This window comes from Carcharodon carcharias, chromosome 16 (assembly GCF_017639515.1).
Source record: "Carcharodon carcharias isolate sCarCar2 chromosome 16, sCarCar2.pri, whole genome shotgun sequence".
NCBI lineage: Eukaryota > Metazoa > Chordata > Chondrichthyes > Lamniformes > Lamnidae > Carcharodon > Carcharodon carcharias.
Window position 1 is genome coordinate 122,789,146 of NC_054482.1, and position 27,074 is coordinate 122,816,219.

The window sequence follows — 27,074 nt, forward strand, 5'->3', positions numbered from 1 at the left end:
CCCCCCACCCCCCCCACCTACCGTTCTATCCCCACAGTCCTGCAAGTGCCAATCCAATTTTCTTCTGAAACCATTTATCATCTCTGCTTCCACTACCCTCGCAGGCAGTAACATTACCAATGCTGAAAAAAATTCTTCCTCACATCCATATACAATGCATGTAATTTGAAAAAGACTTACATTTCTATAGTGCCTTTCACACCAAACGTCTGAAAGCACTTTACAGCCAATCAAGTACTTTTGAAGTGTCACTATTGTAATGTAGGAAGTGCTGCAACCAATTTGTGCATAGCAAGATCCCACAAACAGCAGATGATCTGTTTTTTGTGATGCTGATCGAGGGACAAATATTGGCCAGGACACCAGGGATAACTCCACTGATCTTCTTCAAAACAATGCTCATATGGACTTTTACATCCATCTGAGAGGGTCTTTTTAACATCTCATCCGAAAGGCAGCACCTCTGACAGTTCAGTTCTCCCTCAGTACTGTCCGAGAGTGGCAGCTTAGATTTTTGTTCTCAAAAGTTGAAGTGGGACTTGAGCCCATGACTTTCCAGCTCAAGAAGCTAGAGTACTACCCACTGAACCACAACTATTTTTAAAACATTTCTATCACAGATTTTATCTCCCCAGAGGTGCTTTAAGAGATAACCACAGCCCTATTTCCCAAAGGCTTCTAAAATCTTTATTTCTCAAATATCTGAGGAAAAGGTGGATTGAGGTCAAAGATCAACCAAGATCTTATTGAATGGTGGAGCAAGCTTGACGGACCATTTGTCCTACTCCTGCTCTTATTTCTTATGTTTTTAATCTATTCACTTCCTAGATGTCAATGCCTTGGAGAAAGTACAAAAATTTACTAGAATGGTATCAGGGATGAGGGACTTCAGTTGCGTGGAGAGCTTGGAGAAGCTGGGATTGTTCTCCTTAGAGCAGAGAAGATTAAGAGTAGGTTTAATATGGGTGTTCAAATTCACAAAGGGTTTTGATAGACCAAATAAGGAGAAGAAATGGAATATCCTTCAGGGCACCATCTACGATACCAGACTCTCCACACATGGGAAGCAAGAGTGGAAAAATGCTTAATGGTTCAAGGCTAACACCATTGTGATGGAACCTGTCATTGAAGCCAAATGGTTCTCGCTCATCAATTACAAAAAAGATCCAAACAAGAAAACTCTGAATACACTAAGAGCCCTTTGAGGTAAAGTCCAACAGATTGCTAAGCAATGTGCCAACTGGCTGCAACTTTGCCTGAATTTCCAGATGACCTTCAACACAGGGATTTTTTTTATTCTTTCATTCAGAACTCGGGCGTTGCTGTCAACGTTACCCATCACTAGTTGCCCTTGGACTGGGTGGTTTACGAGGCCATTTCAGAGGCAGGCAAGAGTCAACCACTTTTCTCTGGACCTGAAGACACAGCTAAGCAAGACCAGATAAGGATAGCAGATATATGAAAGGATCAAAAAGGCAACAGGTTCATCAGCAAAGAAAACAATTTCATTGAAAACAAAGGTAGAGGAGGTCATCACCAACAGTAATAGTTGGAGAGATGGGTGAAACACTACCTTGAGTTGAACTCTAGGGAGAACACTGTCATCCAGGCATTGTCATTCCTGACTTGTGCCTTTTAGATAGCGGACAGGCTCTGGGGAGTCAGGAGGTGAATTACTCGTCGCAGGATTCCAAGCCTCTGACCTGCTCTTGTAGCCACAGTATTTATGTGGCTAGTCCGGTTCAGTTTCTGGTCAATGGTAACCCCTAGGATGTTGATAGTCGGGGATTCAATGACAGTAATCCCATTGAAAGTCATGGAGCAATGGTTAGATTCACTCTTGTTGGAGATAGTCACTGCCTGACACTTGTGTGGCACAAATTTTAACTTGCCACTTGTCATCCCAAGCCTGCATGTTGTCCAGATCTTGCTCCATTTGGACATGGACTGCTTCAGTGTCTGAGGAGTCGTGAATGGTGCTGAACATTGTGCAATCGTCTGAGGACATCCCCACTTCTGACCTTACGATGGAAGGAAGGTCATTGATGAAGCAGCTGAAGATGGTTGGGCCAAGGACACTACCCTGAGGAACTGAATACCGAACACTGATGGCCCACAGCACCTCATGGGTGCCCAGTTATGAGTTGCTAGATCTGTTCAAAATCTATCCACTTAGCACAGTGGTAGGACCATACAACATGATGAAGAGGATCCTCATTGTGAAAGTGGGACTTTGTCTTCACGACAACTTTGTGGTGGTCACTCCTACCGAGACTGTCATGGACAGATGCATCTGCGGCAGGCAGGTTGGTGAGGGTGAGGTCAAGTATGGTTTTTCATCTTGTTGGTTCCCTCACCACCTGCCGCAGACTCAGTCTAGCAGTTATGTTCTTTATGACTCAGCCAGCTTAGTCAGTAGTAGTGCTACTGAGCCACTCTTGGTGATGGACATTGAAATCCCTCATCCAGAGTACATTCTGCACCCTCAGTGCTTCCTCCAAGTGGTGATCAACATGGAGGGCATTTAAGAGTCAATCACATAGGGCATTAGTGAACCAGATGGGTTTTTACAACAATCGACAATGGTTTCATGGTCATCATTAGACTTTTAATTCCAGATTTTAACTGAATTCAAATTCCACCATCTGCCGTGGCAGGATTCGAACCCGAGTCCCCAGAGTAATACCCTGGGTCTCTAGATTACTAGCCCAGCGACAGTACCACAACACCATTGACCCCACCACAGTGAAAACCATCGTCTATGACTCGGAAAGCTTCCACCGCTAAATCATGAAGGGTTTTGATCGAGTGAATAACAGGAATCTGTTTTCAGTGGCAGGAAGGTCAATAACTATGGGGCACTAATTGGCAGGAGAATCAGAGGGGAGTTGAGGTCAATCTGATTCATACAAAACCAATTGCCTTGATCTGGAATTCACTGTATGAAAGCAGGGTGGAGTTTAATTTCCCTCTAAGCCACACACCTTGACTTGGAATTAGATCACCTCAAAGGTAATAATTTCTGGATTATTACCTGAGACGTGCAAATTTGCATAGAACAAATAAGATTAGAGAAATGAATGCGTGGCTCAAAGACTGGTGTGGGAGAAGTGGGTTCAGGTTCATGGGGCACTGGCACCAGTATTGGGGAAAGAGGGATCTGTACCGTTACGACAGTCTACGCCTCTGACCATGCTGGGGCTGGTGTCCTCACAAGCTGCCTAACTAGGGAGGTAGACAGGATTTTAAATAGAATCATTGGGGAAAGGGATCAAATTTGGGAAGATGTGATAAACCAAAGAATAGAAACAAGGCAAGAGAGACAAGTATTAATATAAACAGACTGTGACAGGGAAGGACAGAGAGTACAAATCGAAGAGTAAATCAGCAGCTAAGGCTAGACGCTACAAAAATAATAAAAGGAAAAAACTAAAGTTCTGTATCTAAACACACGCAGCATTTGAAACAGATGAACTGATAGCACAAATAAAAATAAGCAAGTATGATCTGATAGCCATTACAGAGATAAGGCTGCAGGATGACATGGTTTGGGACCTGAATATTGAAGGGTATGTGACATTTAGGAAGGACAGGAAGTTAGGAAAAGGTGGAGGAGTGGCTCTGTTAATTAACAATGGTATTAGCACATTAGAGAGGGATGAACCAAGTTCAGGAAACCAGGATGTAGAAGCAGTTTGGGCTGAGATGAGGAATGATAAAAGCAAGAAGTCACTTGTGGGAGTGGTGTACAGGCCCCCTAATCTTAACTACACAGTTGGACAGAATATAAAAGAAAAGATAATGGAAGCTTGCCAGAAAGATACAGTAATAATCATAGGGGATTTAAGTCTACATATAGACTGGAAAAATCAGAGCGACAAAGGTAGTGTAGATGAGGAGTTCATAGAATGTTTTCAGGATAGTTTCTTAGAACAGCATGTTTTGGAGCCAACCAGAGGGCAGGCTATATTAGACCTGGTATTGAGCAACGAGATAGGGTTAACTGATGATCTCCACGCGAAGGAACCCCTAGGTAGCAGCGATCATAATATGATTGAATTTTAAATTGCTTTGAAGAAGAAACGAGTGCATCCAAGGCTAGTATTTTAAACTTAAATAAGGGCAATTGTGTGGGCATGAAAGCAGAGCCAGCTAAAGTGAACTGGCAAATGAGGTTAAGGGCTATGTCAATAGAAGTTCAGTGACAGATATTTAACGGGATATTTCAAAAATACACAGAATAGATACATTAATAAGAAAGAAACATTCCAAGGGGAGGACCCACCATCCATGGTTAACTAAAAAAGTTAGACAGTATCAAACTTAAAGAAAAAGCACAAAAACTGGTGGCAGGTCAGAAGATTGGGAAGAACATAAAGAACAGCAAAGAATGACAAAAAGATTAATAAGGAGGGAAAAATTAGAGAATGAGAGAAAGCTAGCTAGTAACATAAAAGCAGGTACTGAGGGTTTCAATAGATATTTAAACAAGAAAAGAGTTAATAAAATGAACATTAGCCCTATACTGAGTGCGTCTAGGAAATTGATAATGGAAACTAGGGAGAATGCAGATGAATTAAACAGGTATTTTGCTTCGGTCTTCATTATACAGGACACAAATAACATCCCGGAAATAGCTGTAAATCAGGAAACGGAAGGGAGAGAGGAACTAGGGAAAATTACAATTAACCAATTTACTGGAGTTCTTTGAAGAAGTCATGTGTGCTGTGGATAAATGGGGAGCCACTGGATGTACTGTACTTAGATTTCCAGATGGCATTTGATAAAGTGCCACATCAAAGGTTATTGCCGAAAAGAAAAGCTCATGGTGTAGCGGGTAACATTGGCACAGGTGAACATTTAGCTCGCTCACAGGATGCAGAGTTGGCAGAAATGGGCCTTTTTCTGGTTGACAGGATAGGATGTGATGAGTGATGTGGCACAGGGATCGGTGCTGGGGCCTCAATCTTTTACAATTTATATAAATGACTTGGATGAAGGGACCAAAGGAATGGTTGCTAAAGTTGCTGACGAGACAAACATAGGCAGGAAATAGATTGTGAAGAGGACATAAGGAGGCTACAAAGTGACATAGATAGGTTAAGTGATTGGGCAAAGATCTGTCAAATGGAGTACAATGTGGGCAAATATGAAATTGTTCATTTTGACAGAAAGAATAAAAAACTTATTATCTAAATGGTGAGAGATTGCAGAGCTCTGAGATTCAGAGGGATCTGGGTGTCCTAGTGCATGAATCACAAAAGGTTAGTATGCAGGTACAGCAGGTAATTAGGAAAGCTAATAGAATGTTATCATTTATTGGGAGGGGAATTGATTACAGAAGTAGGGAGGTTATGCTTCAGTCGTACAGACATTGGTGAGACCACATCTGGAATATCGTGCACAGTGCTTATCTCCTTATTTAAAGAAAGATGTAAATGCATTAGAAGCAGTTCAGGTTTACTAGGAATAGGCAGGTTAGGCTTGTATCCACTGGAATTTAGAAGAGTAAGAGGCAATTTAATTGAAACCTTTAAGATACAGAAGGGTCTTGACAGGGTGAATGCTGAGAGGATATTTCCTGTTGTGGGAGAATTTAGAACCAGGAGTCATTGGTTAAAAATAAGGGGTCACTCATTTAAGACAGAGATTAGGAGAATTTTTTTTCTCTCAGAGAGTTGAGCGTCTTTGGAACTCTTGTCCTCAAAAGTCATTGGAAGCAGAGGCTTTGAATATTATCAAGGCAGAGCTAGATAGATTCTTGATTAACACAGGAGTGAAAGGTTATCGGGGGTAGGAAGAATGTGGGGTTGAGGTTACACAGACCAGCCATGATCTTACTGAATGGCAGAGCAGGTTCGAGGGCTGAGTGGCCTACTGCTGCTCCTAATTCGTATGTACGTATGTTCATAGCAAATCCTGTAACTCTCTCCCTAACAGTATTGCGGGCGTATCTGCACCAGATATCCTGCAGCCGCTCAAGAAGCCAACTCACTACCACCTTCTCAAGGAGAATTAGGGACGGAAAATAAATGCTGGACTTGCCAGTGGCGCTTGCATCCTATGAATTCATTTTTCTAAAAACTCAAGTAACATCACTGTCCCCTTCAAATCTACTGTCATCACTAACCTCATGCAAAAACTCGCACTTGACCCCAACTCCAACCTCCTTTAACAGGCTATCACCTCTCATGTCACAGCCCATTTATAATGTAAACCCATGTTTAAACCCTTCCAGTCAGGTTTCCACCCATGCCAGTTTGAAACATGTCATCCTATGTGACCGTGATAAAGGTGAACCTTCCTTCTTCATCCTTCTTGACTTGTCTGCAGCCTGTGACACGGCTGACCCCACCATCCTCCTCCAATGCCTCTCCACTGTTGTCTAGCTGGGTGGACTGCTCTCATGTGGTTCCATTCTAATCTAAGCATAAGTCAGAGAACCACTTGTAATGGCTTCTCTTCCTGCTCCAACATTTCCTCTGGTGTCCCCGAAGGATCTACCCTTAGTCCCTAATCTATATGCTGCCCCTTAGTGACATCATCAAAGGCAGTGTGTTAGTTTTTACATGTACACTGACAATGTCCAGCTCTACCTCACCACCACCTCTCCCAACCCCTTCACTGTTACCAAATAATCAGATAGCTTATCCAACATTCAGCACTGGATGAACAGGTATTGCCGCCCAGGTGGACAGTTGAGGTCCGGAGTCAGGTGTTTAAGAGTTTCAGGGCCTAGGTTTTGGGAGGTTTTTGATCCTCAGCTTTTGAGGGTTACAGCCTGAGTTTCAGGGGTTTAGTTCCTGGATTTGAGGGGGGGTAGTTAGGTTCCAGGGTTCTGAGGATTCAAGGCTCTTGTTTTGTCAGGGGTTCAGTTCCTGGGTTTTGGTGGTTTAGGAAACAGATTTTGGGCGGTTCAGGTCCCAGGTTTTGGGGAGGTCCAGGGACTGGGTTTTGGGGCTGGAATTTTGAGGCGGGGGGGCAGAGGTTGAGGGTAATTAGGACCCTGGGTTTCAGGGGTTGGGGGCCATGTTTTTGGGCGAGCTTGGGACACAGTTTGGGAGGTCCGGCGCCCAGACTTTGGGAGCTGGTGCCCGCATTTTGAGAGTTTGGCACCCAATTTTGGGGAGGGGGGAGGGTTGGTTAAGAGTAGGTTTTGAGTGGTTTGAGGTTAGGTTGGGGGGGTTTGGGCCCTGGGCTTTGGTGGTCCACATACTGGATTTTTTCGGGTTCGGGCCCGAGGTTTTGGTGGGTGTTGGGGCCCAGGTTTATTGAAAGGAGTTTGGAGCCAGGGTTTTGGGGCGCAATATGGGGCCCAGGGTTTGAGGCCGTTTGGGGCCTGGATTTGGTGGGAGGAGTGCGGTTTCAGGGCCCAGGATTTTAGGGGGGGGGGTGGTTCGGGGCCCAGGTTTTTTTTGGGTTGTGGTTTGGGCCTGAGTTTTTCTGGGGGAGCTCGGAGCCCAGTTTTTTGTGGGGGGAGGGGTGTCAGAGTTCGGGGCCCGGGTTTTTTTGGGGGGTGTTGGAGTTCGGGGCCCGGGTTTTTTGCGGGGGGTCGAGGCCTGGGATTTTTTGTGAGGGTCGGGGCCTGGGGTTTTTTGAGGGGGGGGGGGGTCGGGGCCCGGGTTTTTGGAGGGGTTCCGGGACCGGGTTTTGGGGGAGAGTGGTCGGGGCCAGGTTTTGGGCAGGGGAGGGTTCAGTGGACAGAGACTGATTTTTGGGGGTGGGGGGGGGCCGGGGACTAGGTTTTGGGGGGGGCGGGGTCGGTGGTCAGGACCAAGTTTCGGGCGGGGGGGGGGGGCAGTGGTTGGGGCCCAGGTTTTGGGGGGGGGGTTGGGGTCGGGGCCTGGGTTTTGAAGGGCGGGGTAGGGGCCCGGGTATTTAAGGGGGGTTTGGGGCCTGGGTTTTGGTGGGGGGAGGGTTGGGGCCCGGGTTTTTTTTTTGGGGGGGGGGGGGTAGGGGCCCGGGTTTTTGAGGGGGGGGGGTAGTTTGGGGCCCAGGTTATATTGGGGGGGGCGGGGGTCGGGACCCAGGTTTTTGTGGGAAGGAAGGGGATGTTTGGGGCCCAGGTTATCTTGGCGGGGGGGGGGGGGAGGTTTGGGACCCGGGTTTTTAGGGGGGGAGTTGGGGCCCGGAGTTTTTTGGGGGTTTCGGGGTAACTTCTACATTAGCAAATTTGCCGCATTCGAAGCTTCAGAATTCTCGAGCCCTGCTCACTCACCCTTTGACCCCGCACCGCTCCTCCAATCACAGCCCGAATACGTCGAACACTTTTATTGACGTCACAAATTCCCCGATATCTCCATGGAAACCAGGGTCTAAAAAACAGGGGTATTAGTGCTGGGATTTTACAGTCGGGCTATATGAATCAGGGGTATTAGTGTTGGGATTTTACAGTCGGGGTATATGAATCAGGGGTATTAGTGTTGGGTGTTTTACAGTCGGGGTATATGAATCAGGGGTATTAGTGTTGGGATTTTACAGTCGGGATATATGAATCAGGGGTATTACTGTTGGGATTTTACAGTCGGGGTATATGAATCAGGGGTATTAGTGTTGGGATTTTACAGTCGGGATATATGAATCAGGGGTATTAGTGTTGGGTGTTTTACAGTCGGGATATATGAATCAGGGGTATTAGTGCTGGGATTTTACAGTCGGGGTATATGAATCAGGGGTATTAGTGTTGGGTGTTTTACAGTCGGGGTATATGAATCAGGGGTATTAGTGTTGGGTGTTTTACAGTCGGGATATATGAATCAGGGGTATTACTGTTGGGATTTTACAGTCGGGGTATATGAATCAGGGGTATTAGTGTTGGGATTTTACAGTCGGGATATATGAATAAGGGGTATTACTGTTGGGATTTTACAGTCGGGGTATATGAATCAGGGGTATTAGTGTTGGGATTTTACAGTCGGGATATATGAATCAGGGGTATTAGTGTTGGGTGTTTTACAGTCGGGATATATGAATCAGGGGTATTACTGTTGGGATTTTACAGTCGGGGTATATGAATCAGGGGTATTAGTGTTGGGTGTTTTACAGTCGGGGTATATGAATCAGGGGTATTAGTGTTGGGTGTTTTACAGTCGGGATATATGAATCAGGGGTATTACTGTTGGGATTTTACAGTCGGGGTATATGAATCAGGGGTATTAGTGTTGGGATTTTACAGTCGGGATATATGAATCAGGGGTATTACTGTTGGGATTTTACAGTCGGGGTATATGAATCAGGGGTATTAGTGTTGGGTGTTTTACAGTCGGGATATATGAATCAGGGGTATTACTGTTGGGATTTTACAGTCGGGGTATATGAATCAGGGGTATTAGTGTTGGGTGTTTTACAGTCGGGATATATGAATCAGGGGTATTAGTGTTGGGATTTTACAGTCGGGGTATATGAATCAGGGGTATTAGTGTTGGGTGTTTTACAGTCGGGATATATGAATCAGGGGTATTAGTGTTGGGATTTTACAGTCGGGGTATATGAATCAGGGGTATTAGTGTTGGGTGTTTTACAGTCGGGATATATGAATCAGGGGTATTAGTGCTGTGATTTTACAGTTGGGGTATATGAATCAGGGGTATTAGTGTTGGGTGTTTTACAGTCGGGATATATGAATCAGGGGTATTAGTGTTGGGTGTTTTACAGTCGGGATATATGAATCAGGGGTATTAGTGTTGGGATTTTACAGTCGGGATATATGAATCAGGGGTATTACTGTTGGGATTTTACAGTCGGGGTATATGAATCAGGGGTATTAGTGTTGGGATTTTACAGTCGGGATATATGAATCAGGGGTATTACTGTTGGGATTTTACAGTCGGGGTATATGAATCAGGGGTATTAGTGTTGGGTGTTTTACAGTCGGGATATATGAATCAGGGGTATTACTGTTGGGATTTTACAGTCGGGGTATATGAATCAGGGGTATTAGTGTTGGGATTTTACAGTCGGGATATATGAATCAGGGGTATTACTGTTGGGATTTTACAGTCGGGGTATATGAATCAGGGGTATTAGTGTTGGGTGTTTTACAGTCGGGATATATGAATCAGGGGTATTACTGTTGGGATTTTACAGTCGGGGTATATGAATCAGGGGTATTAGTGTTGGGTGTTTTACAGTCGGGATATATGAATCAGGGGTATTAGTGTTGGGATTTTACAGTCGGGGTATATGAATCAGGGGTATTAGTGTTGGGTGTTTTACAGTCGGGATATATGAATCAGGGGTATTAGTGTTGGGATTTTACAGTCGGGGTATATGAATCAGGGGTATTAGTGTTGGGTGTTTTACAGTCGGGATATATGAATCAGGGGTATTAGTGTTGGGATTTTACAGTCGGGGTATATGAATCAGGGGTATTAGTGTTGGGATTTTACAGTCGGGATATATGAATCAGGGGTATTACTGTTGGGATTTTACAGTCGGGGTATATGAATCAGGGGTATTAGTGTTGGGTGTTTTACAGTCGGGATATATGAATCAGGGGTATTAGTGTTGGGATTTTACAGTCGGGGTATATGAATCAGGGGTATTAGTGTTGGGTGTTTTACAGTCGGGATATATGAATCAGGGGTATTAGTGTTGGGATTTTACAGTCGGGGTATATGAATCAGGGGTATTAGTGTTGGGTGTTTTACAGTCGGGATATATGAATCAGGGGTATTACTGTTGGGATTTTACAGTCGGGGTATATGAATCAGGGGTATTAGTGTTGGGTGTTTTACAGTCGGGATATATGAATCAGGGGTATTAGTGTTGGGATTTTACAGTCGGGGTATATGAATCAGGGGTATTAGTGCTGGGATTTTACAGTCGGGATATATGAATCAGGGGTATTACTGTTGGGATTTTACAGTCGGGGTATATGAATCAGGGGTATTAGTGTTGGGTGTTTTACAGTCGGGATATATGAATCAGGGGTATTACTGTTGGGATTTCACAGTCGGGGTATATGAATCAGGGGTATTACTGTTGGGTGTTTTACAGTCGGGATATATGAATCAGGGGTATTAGTGCTGGGATTTTACAGTCGGGATATATGAATCAGGGGTATTAGTGTTGGGATTTTACAGTCGGGGTATATGAATCAGGGGTATTAGTGCTGGGATTTTACAGTCGGGGTATATGAATCAGGGGTATTAGTGTTGGGTGTTTTACAGTCGGGATATATGAATCAGGGGTATTAGTGTTGGGATTTTACAGTCGGGGTATATGAATCAGGGGTATTAGTGTTGGGTGTTTTACAGTCGGGATATATGAATCAGGGGTATTAGTGTTGGGATTTTACAGTCGGGGTATATGAATCAGGGGTATTAGTGTTGGGTGTTTTACAGTCGGGATATATGAATCAGGGGTATTAGTGTTGGGATTTTACAGTCGGGATATATGAATCAGGGGTATTAGTGCTGGGATTTTACAGTCGGGATATATGAATCAGGGGTATTACTGTTGGGATTTTACAGTCGGGGTATATGAATCAGGGGTATTAGTGTTGGGTGTTTTACAGTCGGGATATATGAATCAGGGGTATTACTGTTGGGATTTTACAGTCGGGGTATATGAATCAGGGGTATTAGTGTTGGGTGTTTTACAGTCGGGATATATGAATCAGGGGTATTAGTGTTGGGATTTTACAGTCGGGGTATATGAATCAGGGGTATTAGTGCTGGGATTTTACAGTCGGGATATATGAATCAGGGGTATTACTGTTGGGATTTTACAGTCGGGGTATATGAATCAGGGGTATTAGTGTTGGGTGTTTTACAGTCGGGATATATGAATCAGGGGTATTACTGTTGGGATTTTACAGTCGGGGTATATGAATCAGGGGTATTAGTGTTGGGTGTTTTACAGTCGGGATATATGAATCAGGGGTATTAGTGCTGGGATTTTACAGTCGGGATATATGAATCAGGGGTATTAGTGTTGGGATTTTACAGTCGGGGTATATGAATCAGGGGTATTAGTGTTGGGTGTTTTACAGTCGGGATATATGAATCAGGGGTATTAGTGTTGGGATTTTACAGTTGGGATATATGAATCAGGGGTATTAGTGCTGGGATTTTACAGTTGGGATATATGAATCAGGGGTATTAGTGCTGGGATTTTACAGTTGGGATATATGAATCAGGGGTATTAGTGCTGGGATTTTACAGTCGGGCTATATGAATCAGGGGTATTAGTGCTGGGATTTTACAGTCGGGGTATATGAATCAGGGGTATTAGTGTTGGGTGTTTTACAGTCGGGATATATGAATCAGGGGTATTAGTGTTGGGATTTTACAGTCGGGGTATATGAATCAGGGGTATTAGTGTTGGGTGTTTTACAGTCGGGATATATGAATCAGGGGTATTACTGTTGGGATTTTACAGTCGGGGTATATGAATCAGGGGTATTAGTGTTGGGTGTTTTACAGTCGGGATATATGAATCAGGGGTATTAGTGTTGGGATTTTACAGTCAGGATATATGAATCAGGGGTATTAGTGCTGGGATTTTACAGTCGGGATATATGAATCAGGGGTATTACTGTTGGGATTTTACAGTCGGGGTATATGAATCAGGGGTATTAGTGTTGGGTGTTTTACAGTCGGGATATATGAATCAGGGGTATTACTGTTGGGATTTTACAGTCGGGGTATATGAATCAGGGGTATTAGTGTTGGGTGTTTTACAGTCGGGATATATGAATCAGGGGTATTAGTGTTGGGATTTTACAGTCGGGGTATATGAATCAGGGGTATTAGTGCTGGGATTTTACAGTCGGGATATATGAATCAGGGGTATTACTGTTGGGATTTTACAGTCGGGGTATATGAATCAGGGGTATTAGTGTTGGGTGTTTTACAGTCGGGATATATGAATCAGGGGTATTACTGTTGGGATTTTACAGTCGGGGTATATGAATCAGGGGTATTAGTGTTGGGTGTTTTACAGTCGGGATATATGAATCAGGGGTATTAGTGCTGGGATTTTACAGTCGGGATATATGAATCAGGGGTATTAGTGTTGGGATTTTACAGTCGGGGTATATGAATCAGGGGTATTAGTGCTGGGATTTTACAGTCGGGGTATATGAATCAGGGGTATTAGTGTTGGGTGTTTTACAGTCGGGATATATGAATCAGGGGTATTAGTGTTGGGATTTTACAGTCGGGGTATATGAATCAGGGGTATTAGTGTTGGGTGTTTTACAGTCGGGATATATGAATCAGGGGTATTAGTGTTGGGATTTTACAGTCGGGATATATGAATCAGGGGTATTAGTGCTGGGATTTTACAGTCGGGATATATGAATCAGGGGTATTACTGTTGGGATTTTACAGTCGGGGTATATGAATCAGGGGTATTAGTGTTGGGTGTTTTACAGTCGGGATATATGAATCAGGGGTATTACTGTTGGGATTTTACAGTCGGGGTATATGAATCAGGGGTATTAGTGTTGGGTGTTTTACAGTCGGGATATATGAATCAGGGGTATTAGTGTTGGGATTTTACAGTCGGGGTATATGAATCAGGGGTATTAGTGCTGGGATTTTACAGTCGGGATATATGAATCAGGGGTATTACTGTTGGGATTTTACAGTCGGGGTATATGAATCAGGGGTATTAGTGTTGGGTGTTTTACAGTCGGGATATATGAATCAGGGGTATTACTGTTGGGATTTTACAGTCGGGGTATATGAATCAGGGGTATTAGTGTTGGGTGTTTTACAGTCGGGATATATGAATCAGGGGTATTAGTGCTGGGATTTTACAGTCGGGATATATGAATCAGGCGTATTAGTGTTGGGATTTTACAGTCGGGGTATATGAATCAGGGGTATTAGTGTTGGGTGTTTTACAGTCGGGATATATGAATCAGGGGTATTAGTGTTGGGATTTTACAGTCGGGGTATATGAATCAGGGGTATTAGTGCTGGGGTTTTAAAGTCGGGATATATGAATCAGGGGTATTAGTGTTGTGGGTTTACAGTCAGGATATATGAATCAGGGGTATTAGTGCTGGGGTTTTAAAGTCGGGATATATGAATCAGGGGTATTAGTGTTGGGCGTTTTACAGTCGGGATATATGAATCGGGGGTATTGGTTCTGGGGGTTTACAGTCGGGATATATGAATCAAGGGTATTAGTGTTGGGGGTTTCACGATCGATAAATATGAATCAGTGGTATTAGTGTTGTGGGTTTTACAGTCGGGAAATATGAATTGGGCATTTGTGTTGGGGGTTTTACAGTCGCGTTATATGAATCAGAGGTAGTAGTGTTGGAGGTTTACAGTTGGGATATATGAATCGGGTATTGGTGGGGGTTTTACAGTCGGGATATATGAATCACGGGTATTAGTGTTGGGGGTTTTACAGTCGGGATATATGAATCACGGGTATTAGTGTTGGGGGTTTTACAGTCGGGATATATGAATCAGGGGTATTAGTGTTTTGGTTTACAGTCGGGATATATGAATCAGGGGTATTAGTGTTTTGGTTTACAGTCGGGATATTTGAATCAGGGGTTTAGTGTTGGTGTTTTACAGTCGGGATATATGAATAAGGGGTATTAGTGTTGAGGGTTTTACAGTTGGGATAAATGAATCAGGGGTATTAGTGTTGGGGGTTTTACAGTCGGGATATATGAATTGGCCATTAGTGTTGGTGGTTTTACAGTCGGCTTAGATGAATCGCGGTAGTAGTGTCGGTGTTTACAGTCAAGATATATGAATCAGGGGTATTAGTGTTGGGAATTTTACAGTCGGGATATATGAATCTGGGGTATTAGTGATGGAGTTCTACATTCAGGACATATGAATCTGGGGTATTATTGCTGTGATTTTACAGTCGGGATATATGTATCAGGGGTATTACTGTTGGGGGTTTTACATTTGGGATATATGAATCAGGGTTATTGGTGTTGGGGGTTTTACGGTCGGGATATATGAATTGGGTATTAGTGTAGGTTTTTACAGTCGGGATATATGAATCAGGCATATTAGTGTTGGGGTTTACAGTCGGGACATATGAATCAGGGGTTTAGTGTTTGGGTTTTACAGTCGGGATATATGAATCAGGGGTATTAGTGCTGGGGTTTACGGTCGGGATATATGAATCATGTGTATTAGTGTTGGGGGTTTTACAGTCGGGATAAATGAATCAGGCATTAGTGTTGGTGGCTTTACAGTCGGTTTAGATGAATCAGGGGTAGTATATGAATCAGGGGTATTTACTGTCAGGATATATGAATCGGGGTATTAGTGTTGGGCATTTTACAGTCGGGATATATGAATCAGGGGTATTAGTGTTGGGGTTTACGGTCCGGATATATGAATCAGGGGTATTAGTGATGGAGTTCTACAGTCGGGACATATGAATCTGGGGTATTATTGCTGGGATTTTACAGTCAGGATATATGAATTAGGGGTATTACTGCTGGAGGTTTTACAGTCGGGATATATGAATCAGGGATATTAGTGTTGGGGGTTTTATGGTCGGGATATATGAATTATTAGTGCTGGGGTTTTACATTCGGGATGTATGAATCAGGGGTATTAGTGTTGGGGGTTTTACAGTCGGGATATATGAATTGGGTATTAGTGCTGGGGTTTTGCAGTCCGGATATATGAATCAGGAGTATTAGTGTTGGGGTTTACAGTCGGGTTCTATGAATCAGGGGTTTAGTGTTCGGGTTTTACAGTCGGGATATATGAATCAGGGGTATTAGTGCTGGGGTTTACAGTCGCGACATATGAATCAGGGGTATTAATGTTGGGAGTTTTACAGGCGGGACATATGAATCAGGGGTATTAGTGATGTAGTTCTACAGTCGGGACATATGAATCTGGGGTATTATTGTTGGGGGTTTTACAGTCGGGATATATGAATCAGGGGTATTACTGTTGGGGGTTTTACATTCGGGATATATGAATCAAGGGTATTAGTGTTGGGGATTTTATGGTCGGGATATATGAATTGGGTATTAGTGCTGGGGTTTTACAGTCGGGATATATGAATCTGGGGTATTAGTGTTGGGGTTTACAGTCGGGATATATTAATCTGGGGTATTAGTGTCGGGATTTTGCACTCGGGATATATGAATCTGGGGTATTAGTGTTTGGATTTTGTAGTCGGGATATAAGTATCAGGGGTATTCGTATTGGCGGTTTTACAGTCGAGATATATGAATCAGGGGTATTAGTGTTGGGGTTTGCAGTCGGGATATATGAATCAGGGGTATTAGTGTTGGGTGTTTTACTGTCGGGATATATGAATCAGGGGTATTAGTGTTGGGGGTTTTACAGTCGGGATATACGAATTGGGCATTAGTGTTGGGGTTTTTACGGTCGGGTTGTATGAATCAGGGGTAGTGGTGTTGGGGGTTTTACAGTTGGGATATATGAATCAGGGGTATTAGTGTTGGGATTTTGACAGTCGGGATATATGAATCTGGGGTATTGGTGTTGGGGGTTTTACATTCGGGATATATGAATCAGGGGTATTAGTGTTGGGGTTTACAGTCGGGAAATATGAATCAGAGGTATTAGTTCTGGGGTTTACAGTCGGGATATATGAATCAGGGGTATTAGTGTTGGGTGTTTTGCTGTTGGGATATATGAATCAGGGGTGTTGGTTTTGGGGTTTACAGTCGGGATATATGAATCAGGCGTATTAGTGCTGGGGTTTTACAGTCGGAATATATGAATCAGTGGTATTAGTGCTGGTGTTTTACAGTCGGGATATATGAATCAGGGGTATTAGTGTTGGGGTTTACACTCGGGATATATGAATCTGGGGTTTAGTGTTGGGGTTTTACAGTCGGGATATATGAATCCGGGGTATTAGTGTTGGGATTTTAATGTCGTGATATATGAATCAGGGGTATTATTGCTGGGATTTTACAGTTGGGATATATGAATCAGGGGTATTAGTGCTGGGATTTTACAGTCGGGATATATGAATCAGGGGTATTAGTGCTGGGATTTTACAATCGGGATATATGAATCAGGGGTATTAGTGCTGGGATTTTACAATCGGGATATATGAATCAGGGGTATTAGTGTTGGGGGTTTACAGTCGGGACATATGAGTCAGGGTTATTAGTGTTGGGGGTTTACAGTCGAGATATATGAATCATGTGAATTAGTGTTGGGGGTTTTACAGTCGGGATAAATGAATCAGGCATTAGTGTTGGTGGCTTTACAGTCGGGTTAGATGAATCAGGGGCAGTAGTGTTGGCGGGTTTACTGTCGGGATATATGAATCAGGGGTATTAGTGGTGGGGGTTTTACTGTCAGGATATATGAATCAGGTGTATTAGTGTTGGGCGTTTTACAGTCGGGATATATGAATCAGGGGTATTAGTGTTGGGGTTTACAGTCCGGATGTATGAATCAGGGGTATTAGTGATGGCGTTCTACAGTCGGGACATATGAATCTGGGGTATTATTGCTGGGATTTTACAGTTGGGATATATGAATTAGGGGTATTACTGCTGGAGGTTTTACAGTCGGGATATATGAATCAGGGATATTAGTGTTGGGGGTTTTATGGTCGGGATATATGAATTATTAGTGCTGGGGTTTTACATTCGGGATGTATGAATCAGGGGTATTAGTGTTGGGGGTTTTACAGTCGGGATATATGAATTGGGTATTAGTGCTGGGGTTTTACAGTCCGGATATATGAATCAGGGGTATTAGTGTTGGAGTTTACAGTCGGGTTCTATGAATCAGGGGTTTAGTGTTCGGGTTTTACAGTCGGGATATATGAATCAGGGGTATTAATGCTGGGGTTTACAGTCACGACATATGAATCAGGGGTATTAGTGTTGAGAGTTTTACAGGCGGGACATATGAATCTGGGGTATTATTGTGGGGGTTTTACAGTCGGGATATATGAATCAGGGGTATTACTGTTGGGGGTTTTACAGTCGGGATATATGAATCAGGGCTAACAGTGTTGGAGGTTTTATGGTCGGTATATATGAATTGGGTATCAGTGCTGGGGTTTTACATTCGGGATATATGAATCAAGGGTATTAGTGTTGGGGATTTTATGGTCAGGATATATGAATTGGGTATTAGTGCTGGGGTTTTACAGTCGGGATATATGAATCTGGGGTATTAGTGTTGGGGTTTACAGTCGGGATATATTAATCTGGGGTATTAGTGTTGGGATTTTGCACTCGGGATATATGAATCTGGGGTATTAGTGTTTGGATTTTGTAGTCAGGATATATGTATCAGGGGTATTCGTATTGGCGGTTTTACAGTCGAGATATATGAATCAGGGGTATTAGTGTTGGGGTTTGCAGTCGGGATATATGAATCAGGGTTATTAGTGTTGGGTGTTTTACTGTCGGGATATATGAATCAGGGGTATTAGTGTTGGGGGGTTTACAGTCGGGATATACGAATCGGGCATTAGTGTTGGGATTTTGACAGTCGGGATATATGAATCTGGGGTATTGGTGTTGGGGGTTTTACATTTGGGATATATGAATCAGGGGTATTAGTGTTGGGGTTTACAGTCGGGAAATATGAATCAGAGGTATTAGTTCTGGGGTTTACAGTCGGGATATATGAATCAGGGGTATTAGTGTTGGGTGTTTTACAGTCGGGATATATGAATCAGGGATATTAGTGTTGGGGGTTTTACAGTCGGGATATATGAATCGGGCTTTAGTGTTGGGGGTTTTACGGTCGTGTTATATAAATCGGGGTAGTGGTGTTGGGGGTTTTACAGTCGGGATATATGAATCAGGGGTATTTGTGATGGAGGTTTTACAGTCGGGATATATGAATCAGGGGTATTTGTGTTGGGAGTTTTACAGTCGGGATATATGAATCCTGTGGTATTGGTGTTGGGGGTTTTACATTAGGTATATATGAATCAAGGGTATTAGTGTTGCGGTTTACAGTCGGGTTATATGAATCAGAGGTATTAATGTTGGGGTTTACAGTCAGGATATATGAATCAGGGGTATTAGTGTTGGATGTTTTACAGTCGGGATATATGAATCAGCGGTATTAGTGTTGGGGTTTTACATTCGGGATATATGAATCAGAGGTATTAGTGTTGGGGTTTACAGTCGGGATATATGAATCAGGGATATTAGTATTGGGGGTTTTACAGTTGGGATATATGAATCAAGGGTATTAGTGTTGGGGGTTTTACAGTCAGGATATATGAATCAGGGGTATTAGTGCTGGGGTTTACAGTCGGGATATATGAATCAGGGGTATTAGTGTTGGGGTTTTCACGGTCGGGATATATGAATCAGGGGTATTAGTGTTGGGGGTTTTACAGTCGGGATATATGAATCAGGGGTATTAGTGTTAGGTGTTTTACAGTCGATATATATGAATCAGGGGCATTAGTGCTGGGATTTTACAGTCGGGATATATGAATCAGGGGTATTAGTGTTGGGGGTTTACGGTCGGGATTTATGAATCAGGGGTATTTGTGCTGGGATTTTACAGTCGGGATATATGAATCAGGGGTATTAGTGTTGGGGGTTTACAGTCGTGTTATATGAATCAGGTGTATAAGCATTGGGGGTTTTATGGTCGGGATATTGGAATCAGACGTATTAGTGCTGGGGGTTTACAGTCGGGATATATGAATCAGGGGTATTAGTGTTGGGGATTTTACAGTCCGGATATATGAATCAGGGGTATTAGTGTTGGGGGTTTACGGTCGGGATTTATGAATCAGGGGTATTTGTGCTGTGATTTTACAGTCAGGATATATGAATCAGGGGTATTAGTGTTGGGGGTTTACGGTCGGGATATGTGAATCAGGGGTATTAGTTTTGGGGGTTTACAGTCGAGATGTATGAATCAGGTGTATAAGTGTTGGGGGTTTTATGGTCGGGATATCTGAATCAGGGGTATTAGTGTTGGGGGTTTTATGGTCGGGATATATGAATCGGGTATTAGTGTTGGGGTTTGCCTTCGGGATATATGAATCAGTGGTTTAGTATTGGGGTTTTACAGTCGGGATATATGAATCAGGCTTATTAGTGCTGGGATTTTACAGTCGGGATATATGAATCAGGGGTATTACTGTTGGGCGTTTACGGTCTGGTTATATGAATCAGGGGTATTAGTGCCGGGATTTTACAGTCGGGATATATGAATCAGCGGTATTAGTGTTGTGGGTTTACAGTCGGGATATATGAATCAAGGGTATTAGTGTTGGTGTTTACAGTCGAGATATATGAATCAGGGGATTAGTGTTGGGTGTTTTACAATCGGGATATATGAATCAGGGATATTTGTATTGGTGTTTACAGTCGGGATATATGAATCAGTCGTATTAGTGCTGGGGGTTCACAGTCGGGACCTATGAATCAGGGGTATTAGTGCTGGGATTTTACAGTCGGGATATATGAATCAGGGGTATTATTGTAGGGAGTTTTACGGTTGGTATATATGAATCAGGGGTATTAGTGTTGGGAGTTTTACATTGGGGATATATAAATCAAGGGTATTAGTGTTGGGGGTTTTATGGTCGGGATATATGAACCAGGGCTATTAGTGCTGGGGTTTTCAGTTGGGATATATGAATCAGGGGTATTAGTGTTGGGATTTTACAGTCGGGATATATGAATCAGGGGTATTAGTGCTGTGATTTTACAGTTGGGATATATGAATCAGGGGTATTAGTGCTGGGATATTACAGTCGGGATATATGAATCGGGGTATTAGTGCTGGGATTTTACAGTCGGGATATATGAATTAGGGGATTAGTGTTGGGTGTTTTACAATCGGGATATATGAATCAGGGATATTTGTATTGGTGTTTACAGTCGGGATAACGAATCAGTCGTATTAGTGCTGGGGTTTTACAGTCGGGACCTATGAATCAGGGGTATTAGTGCTGGGATTTTACAGTCAGGATATATGAATCAGGGGTATTATTGTTGGGAGTTTTACGGTTGGTATATATGAATCAGGGGTATTAGTGTTGGGAGTTTTACATTGGGGATATATAAATCAAGGGTATTAGTGTTGGGGGTTTTATGGTCGGGATATATGAACCAGGGCTATTAGTGCTGGTGTTTTCAGTTGGGATACATGAATCAGGGGTATTAGTGTTGGGATTTTACAGTCGGGATATATGAATCAGTGGTATTAGTGCTGTGATTTTACAGTTGGGATATATGAATCAGGGGTATTAGTGCTGGGATATTACAGTCGGGATATATGAATCAGGGATATTAGTGCTGGGATTTTACAGTCGGGATATATGAATCAGGGGTATTAGTGCTGGGATATTACAGTCGGGAGATATGAATCAGGGGTATTAGTGTTGGGGGTTTTACAGTCGGGATATATGAATCGGGCATTAGTGTTGGGGTTTTTACGGTCGGGTTGTATGAATCAGGGGTAGTGGTGTTGGGGGTTTTACAGTTGGGATATATGAATCAGGGGTATTAGTGTTGGGATTTTCACAGTCGGGATATATGAATCTGGGGTATTGGTGTTGGGTGTTTTACATTCGGGATATATGAATCAGGGGTATTAGTGTTGGGGTTTACAGTCGGGAAATATGAATCAGAGGTATTAGTTCTGGGGTTTACAGTCGGGATATATGAATCAGGGGTATTAGTGTTGGGTGTTTTACAGTCGGGATATATGAATCGGGCTTTAGTGTTGGGGGTTTTACGGTCGTGTTATATAAATCGGGGTAGTCGTGTTGGGGGTTTTACAGTCGGGATATATGAATCAGGGGTATTTGTGATGGAGGTTTTACGGTTGTGATATATGAATCAGGGGTATTTGTGTTGGGAGTTTTACAGTCGGGATATATGAATCCTGTGGTATTGGTGTTGGGGGTTTTACATTAGGTATATATGAATCAAGGGTATTAGTGTTGCGGTTTACAGTCGGGTTATATGAATCAGAGGTATTAGTGTTGGGGTTTACAGTCGGGATATATGAATCAGGGGTATTAGTGTTGGATGTTTTACAGTCGGGATATATGAATCAGCGGTATTAGTGTTGGGGTTTTACATTCGGGATATATGAATCAGAGGTATTAGTGTTGGGGTTTACAGTCGGGATATATGAATCAGGGATATTAGTATTGGGGGTTTTACAGTTGGGATATATGAATCAAGGGTATTAGTGTTGGGGGTTTTACAGTCAGGATATATGAATCAGGGGTATTAGTGCTGGGGTTTACAGTCGGGATATATGAATCAGTGGTATTAGTGTTGGGGTTTTCACAGTCGGGATATATGAATCAAGGGTATTAGTGTTGGGGGTTTTACAGTCGGGACATATGAATCAGGGGTATTAGTGTTAGGTGTTTTACAGTCGGTATATATGAATCTGGGGCATTAGTGCTGGGATTTTACAGTCGGGATATATGAATCAGGGGTATTAGTGTTGGAGGTTTACGGTCGGGATTTATGAATCAGGGGTATTTGTGCTGGGATTTTACACTCGGGATATATGAATCAGGGGTATTAGTGTTGGGGGTTTACAGTCGAGTTATATGAATCAGGTGTATAAGCATTGGGGGTTTTATGGTCGGGATATTGGAATCAGACGTATTAGTGCTGGGGGTTTACAGTCGGGATATATGAATCAGGGGTATTAGTGTTGGGGATTTTACAGTTCGGATATATGAATCAGGGGTATTAGTGTTGGGGGTTTACGGTCGGGATTTATGAATCAGGGGTATTTGTGCTGTGATTTTACAGTCGGGATATATGAAACAAGGGTATTAGTGTTGGGGGTTTACGGTTGGGATATGTGAATCAGGGGTATTAGTTTTGGGGGTTTACAGTCGAGATGTATGAATCAGGTGTATAAGTGTTGGGGGTTTTATGGTCGGGATATCTGAATCAGGGGTATTAGTGTTGGGGGTTTTATGGTCGGGATATATGAATCGGGTATTAGTGTTGGGGTTTGCCTTCGGGATATATGAATCAGTGGTTTAGTATTGGGGTTTTACAGTCGGGATATATGAATCAGGCTTATTAGTGCTGGGATTTTACAGTCGGGATATATGAATCAGGGGTATTACTGTTGGGCGTTTACGGTCTGGTTATATGAATCAGGGGTATTAGTGCCGGGATTTTACAGTCGGGATATATGAATCAGCGGTATTAGTGTTGTGGGTTTACAGTCGGGATATATGAATCAAGGATATTAGTGTTGGTGTTTACAGTCGGGATATATGAATCAGGGGATTAGTCTTGGGTGTTTTACAATCGGGATATATGAATCAGGGATATTTGTATTGGTGTTTACAGTCGGGATATATGAATCAGTCGTATTAGTGCTGGGGGTTCACAGTCGGGACCTATGAATCAGGGGTATTAGTGCTGGGATTTTACAGTCGGGATATATGAATCAGGGGTATTATTGTAGGGAGTTTTACGGTTGGTATATATGAATCAGGGGTATTAGTGTTGGGAGTTTTACATTGGGGATATATAAATCAAGGGTATTAGTGTTGGGGGTTTTATGGTCGGGATATATGAACCAGGGGTATTAGTGCTGGGGTTTTCAGTTGGGATATATGAATCAGGGGTATTAGTGTTGGGATTTTACAGTCGGGATATATGAATCAGGGGTATTAGTGCTGTGATTTTACAGTTGGGATATATGAATCAGGGGATTAGTGTTGGGTGTTTTACAATCGGGATATATGAATCAGGGATATTTGTATTGGTGTTTACAGTCGGGATAACGAATCAGTCGTATTAGTGCTGGGGTTTTACAGTCGGGACCTATGAATCAGGGGTATTAGTGCTGGGATTTTACAGTCAGGATATATGAATCAGGGGTATTATTGTTGGGAGTTTTACGGTTGGTATATATGAATCAGGGGTATTAGTGTTGGGAGTTTTACATTGGGGATATATAAATCAAGGGTATTAGTGTTGGGGGTTTTATGGTCGGGATATATGAACCAGGGCTATTAGTGCTGGGGTTTTCAGTTGGGATATATGAATCAGGGGTATTAGTGTTGGGATTTTACAGTCGGGATATATGAATCAGGGGTATTAGTGCTGTGATTTTACAGTTGGGATATATGAATCAGGGGATTAGTGTTGGGTGTTTTACAATCGGGATATATGAATCAGGGATATTTGTATTGGTGTTTACAGTCGGGATAACGAATCAGTCGTATTAGTGCTGGGGTTTTACAGTCGGGACCTATGAATCAGGGGTATTAGTGCTGGGATTTTACAGTCAGGATATATGAATCAGGGGTATTATTGTTGGGAGTTTTACGGTTGGTATATATGAATCAGGGGTATTAGTGTTGGGAGTTTTACATTGGGGATATATAAATCAAGGGTATTAGTGTTGGGGGTTTTATGGTCGGGATATATGAACCAGGGCTATTAGTGCTGGTGTTTTCAGTCGGGATACATGAATCAGGGGTATTAGTGTTGGGATTTTACAGTCGGGATATATGAATCAGTGGTATTAGTGCTGTGATTTTACAGTTGGGATATATGAATCAGGGGTATTAGTGGTGGGATATTACAGTCGGGATATATGAATCAGGGATATTAGTGCTGGGATTTTACAGTCGGGATATATGAATCAGGGGTATTAGTGCTGGGATATTACAGTCGGGAGATATGAATCAGGGGTATTAGTGTTGGGGGTTTTACAGTCGGGATATATGAATCGGGCATTAGTGTTGGGGTTTTTACGGTCGGGTTGTATGAAGCAGGGGTAGTGGTGTTGGGGGTTTTACAGTTGGGATATATGAATCAGGGGTATTAGTGTTGGGATTTTCACAGTCGGGATATATGAATCTGGGGTATTGGTGTTGGGGGTTTTACATTCGGGATATATGAATCAGGGGTATTAGTGTTGGGGTTTACAGTCGGGAAATATGAATCAGAGGGATTAGTTCTGGGGTTTACAGTCGGGATATATGAATCAGGGGTATTAGTGTTGGGTGTTTTACAGTCGGGCTATATGAATCGGGCTTTAGTGTTGGGGGTTTTACGGTCGTGTTATATAAATCGGGGTAGTCGTGTTGGGGGTTTTACAGTCGGGATATATGAATCAGGGGTATTTGTGATGGAGGTTTTACAGTTGGGATATATGAATCAGGGGTATTTGTGTTGGGAGTTTTACAGTCGGGATATATGAATCCTGTGGTATTGGTGTTGGGGGTTTTACATTAGGTATATATGAATCAAGGGTATTAGTGTTGCGGTTTACAGTCGGGTTATATGAATCAGAGGTATTTATGTTGGGGTTTACAGTCGGGATATATGAATCAGGGGTATTAGTGTTGGATGTTTTACAGTCGGGATATATGAATCAGCGGTATTAGTGTTGGGGTTTTACATTCGGGATATATGAATCAGAGGTATTAGTGTTGGGGTTTACAGTCGGGATATATGAATCAGGGATATTAGTATTGGGGGTTTTACAGTTGGGATATATGAATCAAGGGTATTAGTGTTGGGGGTTTTACAGTCAGGATATATGAATCAGGGGTATTAGTGCTGGGGTTTACAGTCGGGATATATGAATCAGGGGTATTAGTGTTAGGTGTTTTACAGTCGGTATATATGAACCTGGGGCATTAGTGCTGGGATTTTACAGTCGGGATATATGAATCAGGGGTATTAGTGTTGGAGGTTTACGGTCGGGATTTATGAATCAGGGGTATTTGTGCTGGGATTTTACAGTCGGGATATATGAATCAGGGGTATTAGTGTTGGGGGTTTACAGTCGAGTTATATGAATCAGGTGTATAAGCATTGGGGGTTTTATGGTCGGGATATTGGAATCAGACGTATTAGTGCTGGGGGTTTACAGTCGGGATATATGAATCAGGGGTATTAGTGTTTGGGATTTTACAGTTCGGATATATGAATCAGGGGTATTAGTGTTGGGGGTTTACGGTCGGGATTTATGAATCAGGGGTATTTGTGCTGTGATTTTACAGTCGGGATATATGAATCAGGGGTATTAGTGTTGGGGGTTTACGGTTGGGATATGTGAATCAGGGGTATTAGTTTTGGGGGTTTACAGTCGAGATGTATGAATCTGGTGTATAAGTGTTGGGGGTTTTATGGTCGGGATATCTGAATCAGGGGTATTAGTGTTGGGATATTACAGTCGGGATATATGAATCAGGGATATTAGTGCTGGGATTTTACAGTCGGGATATATGAATCAGGGGTATTAGTGCTGGGATATTACAATCGGGAGATATGAATCAGGGGTATTAGTGTTGGGGGTTTTACAGTCGGGATATATGAATCGGGCATTAGTGTTGGGGTTTTTACGGTCGGGTTGTATGAAGCAGGGGTAGTGGTGTTGGGGGTTTTACAGTTGGGATATATGAATCAGGGGTATTAGTGTTGGGATTTTCACAGTCGGGATATATGAATCTGGGGTATTGGTGTTGGGGGTTTTACATTCGGGATATATGAATCAGGGGTATTAGTGTTGGGGTTTACAGTCGGGAAATATGAATCAGAGGGATTAGTTCTGGGGTTTACAGTCGGGATATATGAATCAGGGGTATTAGTGTTGGGTGTTTTACAGTCGGGCTATATGAATCGGGCTTTAGTGTTGGGGGTTTTACGGTCGTGTTATATAAATCGGGGTAGTCGTGTTGGGGGTTTTACAGTCGGGATATATGAATCAGGGGTATTTGTGATGGAGGTTTTACAGTTGGGATATATGAATCAGGGGTATTTGTGTTGGGAGTTTTACAGTCGGGATATATGAATCCTGTGGTATTGGTGTTGGGGGTTTTACATTAGGTATATATGAATCAAGGGTATTAGTGTTGCGGTTTACAGTCGGGTTATATGAATCAGAGGTATTTATGTTGGGGTTTACAGTCGGGATATATGAATCAGGGGTATTAGTGTTGGATGTTTTACAGTCGGGATATATGAATCAGCGGTATTAGTGTTGGGGTTTTACATTCGGGATATATGAATCAGAGGTATTAGTGTTGGGGTTTACAGTCGGGATATATGAATCAGGGATATTAGTATTGGGGGTTTTACAGTTGGGATATATGAATCAAGGGTATTAGTGTTGGGGGTTTTACAGTCAGGA

General features: G+C 42.8%; 1 protein-coding gene across 2 annotated transcripts in view; it reads right to left on the minus strand.

Annotated features, from left to right (window-relative positions):
* Positions 1–8,259, minus strand: part of henmt1 (HEN methyltransferase 1) — a 112,975-nt gene extending 104,716 nt beyond the window's left edge. For both annotated transcript variants that reach the window (XM_041208347.1, XM_041208345.1), the window contains exon 1: positions 8,219–8,259. The gene's annotated coding sequence lies outside the window, so the exon portion shown is untranslated. The remainder of the gene's footprint in view (positions 1–8,218) is intronic.
* Between the last annotated feature and the right edge of the window lie 18,815 nt (positions 8,260–27,074).